Source organism: Camponotus vicinus, unplaced genomic scaffold (genome assembly GCF_025532165.1).
Source record: "Camponotus vicinus isolate PSW18456_S1 unplaced genomic scaffold, iyCamVici1.0 SCAF_2, whole genome shotgun sequence".
Lineage (NCBI taxonomy): Eukaryota > Metazoa > Arthropoda > Insecta > Hymenoptera > Formicidae > Camponotus > Camponotus vicinus.
Window position 1 is genome coordinate 3652656 of NW_028141956.1, and position 6281 is coordinate 3658936.

The following is a 6281-nucleotide window of genomic DNA, read 5'->3' on the forward strand; positions in this document are numbered from 1 at the left end:
CTGATTTACTTAATCCGGTCGCGCTAAATTACTTTGATTTTAAAGCCGACCGATTGCGCGAGAGGAAGAAATTATTTCAGCGCGCTTCTTTTCGAACCTCGCGCGTTTACTTACAAACACTTAGTCGAGTTTTCTTCGCTTGTCGAACAGAGAAAGCGTAGTCAGATTATAAACACACCGTGAAACAAATATTAAAACTTCGCTGCAGTTTAGCGCGGTTCACTTTTGAAGGCGATTACGGAAGTATAACCGCAGCAACTGCCACTTCGCTTGCACTTTCCTCGCTATATATTTTCGAGAAGAATTAGACGAAAGTTTAGTTCTTGAAGTTAAATGTGCCGGTGTATACGTGCAGTTATTACACCGAAATGCTGTCTAATTGGTTTCTGGTTTCAACATTGACAAAATATTTTTCCTATACAACGTAAAAACATATGACATGCATTTTTTCAAATCGACATAGATTTGTAAAGGAAGCTAAAAAAATATCAAATATTATAATATATCTTTCCTTTATAAATATTGATACAGAATTTAAGAGATTGAACATTTTTTTATATAAAAGCAACTGAAATAATAAATACTAATCATCGCATCAGAAAGTAATGTAAAAAATTTTATAATATGTAATGCAGTTTATAATCGTGCTTTTACTTAGATTCTTACTAGAGATTTATATTTTTTTATATATTTATATATTTAATATTTTATATATTTTATATATTTAATATTTTATACTATACAATTTTGTAAATAAAAAGTACAGAATTACATGAAGTGTAGCTTTTGTAATTTTTATTATAGTGTACTTGTTTACTGTGCAACATAAGTGGGATAAGTTTTCTTGCATCATGTTTGTATATGGAAAAATTTCTTGGACAAAGTTATAATTGTAGAAGTAGACAAATAGATATAAAAAGTTTTGTTTAATTTTTGTCTAAATTTTCATTGAGTTGTGTGAAATATAGAAACAAAAATTTTTATTTTACAATTTTTAATTTTTTTGTACATTGCATAAATCTTTATTTACTTGAAATTATATTCATTATTTTATCATAGCTCTGCAACAATATTTGTAATACAATAAAAATTTTTTATTTAATTTTCGTTATGTATAGCGTTATGTATAGCTTTGTTATATATTTCTCTGCAAAATCGATTCTAATTAATATTCAATAAAACCTGTATTATATCAACTAATCAGGAAACAAAATAATGAACATATTAATTTTTTAAGGTAAGGAAGAATTAATATTTTATGTGATCTAATTGAGCAAATGATTAGATAATTTAATAAATAAATGTTCAAATAATAATGGATATATTTCATTTAATTACATTCAATTTGTTTCAACGGTGCTTTTTGCAAAAGCAATTAACATTAAAATAACATATAAATGCGTTAATGAATAATGAAAAATTTCAACAATTTATTAGCATTACCATACATTCGTAAATACATAAAATGCAATAGTAAATATAATTTGTCTAATCGTATCATATGCGCCTTTATATTATTTGTTGTTTTAAGTGCTTATTAACACAGTTGAGCATTATATCATATTGTTAAGTCGCATTTTCGTCAAATGGGATACGATTTACCTTCATTTTATTTCTCTGCTCTTCTTACGTCGGAAGCAATTGGAGCAGACATATTTTATGGTATTGCACGGAGCTTTTCTTGCTTCGCTCGAGTTTCTCTTTTTGATGCATATGCATCGTGATACTCGTAGACGTACGTAATAGGGACGACGTAACATGAATGTCCTGCGAAAGAAAATCCGCTTTCAACAATGACAAGTGAAATAGACGAGTAAGACGTTCGGAAAATCTCTTGGATTTCGCTCTAACGTTTTTTGACGATAGTTTCTTACTTTGAACTGTAATATCGCTACAATATTTTATATCATAATGTTTCCTACATAGAGAAATAATATAATCTGCGTTTCAAGATAATTCCAGCAAAATAGAAATGAATGGAATAAATATTAGAATTTTTTTATTTCTAATTATATTTTTCTATTAATTTTTTAAATATTTTGAAAATAATATTATTTTATTATCAGTGAATAATATTTTATATGCATGGGCTGATTTATATATATATATATATATATATATATATATATATATATATATATATATATATATATATATAGGTGTGTGTGTGTGTGTGCGTGTGTGTGCGTGTGTGTGTGCGTGTGCGTGTGTGTGTGCGTGTGCGCGCGCGCGCGCGCGCGTGTGTGTGTGTGTGTGTGTGTGTGTGTGTGTGTGTGTGTGTGTGTGTATAACACAATGTTTATTTCTATAGATATTGTTTATCTCATATCGCTTTATTAATTAGTTTATCATAAATATGCAACGATACGCGTATCCTAATACTATTATGACACTATCATAATATCATATTTCATTAATAATTATCTAACAAATATATGTGTAAGCCACGCGAATACGCGATAAAACGATATTTCGTTCTATAATCGTTCGTTTACTAATGATAAACAAAACGTAATGCTCTGTAACATTAACTGCATTAAATTAATTTATGAGAAATAAAACATAAAAAATTATTACTCAATTTTCATATATTATTGTATATATTATGCGTTACTCACATTTCGGATTTTTTAATTTTATTAAACATCATTTTGGAAATAACGCCAGACTCACTCTTAAAGAGTGGTCGTCCACGCAGAGGAAGATCATAAGAATTAGATCACAAATTTATTTTTTGAGTGAATGCCTTAAAAACAACGTATGTCCTCAACATTTGTGGCATTATAATAAAAGCAATATTTCGCTATTTAGTGAAAAATCGGCTCAGGCTCTTAAAAACCTAAAGATACGTATTGTAAAAAACATGCTGAAAGTTGAATTATCTGATGCTCACAATTTATTGCGACATTTACAATATAAGGTTTCTCAAAATATTAGAATTCTTTATGATTGGATCCCGGTTTTGGTTTTGAATGAGTTCTTTAATAAACAATATTCTTGGTTATGCAAATTAAAAGAGTTAGAGTTGGTCAGAATTAATAAAAAAATCTCTTGGTTGAGTAAAAAGAATTTTACTACAGCTTTGAGAATACCTTCGATTACATATTATTGTACGATTCCACCTCGCTCTGGTTTGAAAAATCTCAGATATAATTTGCGGTCGACTTTAAATTCAGTCTTGCAGAATTCAGACCCACCACAATTTTCAGTTTCTCCCATCCCTCATATTCCATCTAATTCTTCTTATAATATTGATATTAATCCGGATAATTATCTTTCTCATTTGAATGTTGCACACTTGGATGTATTAAATAATAAGTGGTTTATAAATTTGTCTTCTATCAACATTCCTGATCAGGTTCAATGCCTTCTTCAATTGGGGGAAAAATTTTGCCTCCCCTCTCAACGTAATCGGCAGCGTTTAGTTTTTAATTTTATTAAGAACATTGAACATAATATTATAAAATTTAATTCGGAGGCCACCACGAACATTAGAAATCTTTCTATCCAGACTTTAGATAAATTCCTCTCCTCCCCCCCCGCCCTTTCTGAAGTTGATCGTCGTTTGATAAAACGTTGTACTTTAACCATGAAATTCATTAATGAACATCCAAATTTACTAATTACTAAAGCTGATAAAGGCAACGGTTGCGTTAGATCGGGATAATTACATAGAAAAAATGGAAGCTTTATTATCTGATAATAGTACTTATATCGTTATGAACAGGGATCCAGTTAGGAAGATTACTAATGAGTTAAGAAATTTGTTAACACGTTGGTGTAAAAAAGAATACATTTGTAATAGAACGATGAGATCTCTTTACGTGAGTGATGGGATACTGCCTCGAGCGTATGACCTACCAAAAATCCACAAAATTAACCATCCGTTACGTATTATTGTTTCTTCCATCAATAGCCCACTATATTTTCTTGCATCTTATATTCATAATATCCTCTATGATAATTTACCGAGGGCTAACAGTCATGTCTCTAATAGTTTTACTCTTGTTGACAAATTAAAAAACGTTTTTATTGATGATCATATTGAATTAATTTCTCTTGATGTAACTAATCTTTTTACTAATGTACCACATGACTTGATTATTGGTGGAGTTGCAAAGAGATGGCATTTGATTGAACATAATACGAATATTCCTTATAACGAATTTTTGATTGCTCTGAAACTTATTTTAGATTCTACTTTTTTTAAATTTAATGGTGTTATTTACAGACAGATTTTTGGTATGCCCATGGGGTCCCCTCTCTCCCCCACGTTAGCCGATATAGTTATGCAGGATCTAGAAAATAGGGCTATTCTCTCTTTCCCGTTTCATTTGTCGTTCTACTTTAGGTATGTTGATGACATTTTGTTGGCAGCTCCTTCTCTTCATATTCCTCATATTCTCCGAGTTTTTAACTCTGTCCACAAAAGATTACAGTTCACCATCGAATATTCCAATAACAGCTCTATCAATTTCTTGGACATGACTCTTACTATTAGAAACAATTTCTTAGAATTTAACTGGTATCGAAAACCCACGTTTTCAGGGAGGTTTCTGAATTTTCTTTCATATCATCCGATATCACATAAAAAGGGTGTTATTATAGGTCTGACGGATAGGGTTTTTAAACTTTCGCACCCTCGCTTCCATGAAGATAATTTAAAATTTGTAATAGAGATTCTTATTAGCAATGATTATCCGATTGATTTCATTTTTAGGAACATTGGGAACAGAATTAGATCCTTAATTTCTAACAACCACATTGTGGTTTCTGATTACACTCAACCTCCGTCTACCTCTCAGTCATTTTTTGTGGTTCCTTTTATTAATACTATTCCCTACAAATTTCTACAGTTAATTAATTCTTATAATAAGAAACTAGCTTTTACGGTCAACAATAAGTTAAATTTCTTTATAAAATTATACAAAGATCCTATTGACAGATTGAGCCATTCAAATGTAATTTACAAAATTTGCTGTAAAGAATGTGATTCATCTTATGTGGGTCAAACTAGTAGAAAATTATTCACTCGGATTAAAGAACATAAGGCGAATATTAATAGACCATCTGAACTACTCTCTGTGGTTTCTGGTCATAGATTAGAAGGACATGAGTTTGACTGGGATAATATTTAATAATATTTTAATTTTGGACGAAGAACCTTCTTATAAAAAAAGGTTAATTTCAGAGATGCTTCATATCTCTCAACAACGTAATGGTCTTAATGTTCAAAGTGATACGGATATGTTGGATAAATCATATATACCGTTAATTAAGAAATGTCAAAAGTGAAGTGTTAAAGCTCCCGCGAGATTTATTTCTGTCCTTGTTGCTTATCCTGCGTCATCTCTCCCTTCCATAGTTTTTTCTTTGAATTTACTTCTTTTTGTACTACCAACGTTCGTATTCCTAGGTGGATCGTCTCAAATAATATAGTGTTTGATCCTTGCGGTTCGTTGTCTGTGAATTTTCGAAAATACAGTACGTTGTGATTTATTACATAGTTTGCATCTCTTAATTATGTTGCTTTTATGTTGTTCTCTTGGTTTGTTCCTTGAAAGAGATACTCTATGCTTTTTTATAAAACTTTCAGGCCTCCTTGGTACGTCATACCGCTTGATTGCAGTATTTTATCCTCTATCATGGAATTTTTTGCACTGCAGGAGCTTTTTAATTTTGGATCCAATTATTAATTTTTGGGATGACTACAGAAGGATGGTATTAGCTGTGCTTTATTCCTGGCTTTTTTGGATGGCTGTGATAACAGGTGAACGGCTCTTTCATGGAATGCCCCGGAGGCGGACAAATAATAATATATTTTCAAATAATTCGCGGATTTGCATTGCATTTGCCGAATGTTTGTAATTAGTCGATCATGATTTGCGATTTTCATATGTATTGGCGATCTTCGAGCGATTTATCATGCGTTTTTCCATATTTCCGTGCGCTTATATTTACCGACCTTCATGCGTTACGATTTTATATTCACAGAGTCTATTCTCCAACGGTTTTAATTTATATTTAATTTTGACATTGAAAAGGACTCGAATTGAGTCGAAACACGAGCGTTTGTCATATTCGTTTTAATGTATTTTGTATCTTTCTGATATTTTATTATATAATTTATTATGTTTTTGTAATATTTTCACGCATTAATAACTGGCGTAGGTCTTAAGCCTTTTAAACGTATTTAAATTTGTGATTTGATCATCAGGACCTTTTTTGTAGATTGTTTTTATATTATTGTATATTGTTACATTATATGGAAAAAATTATTG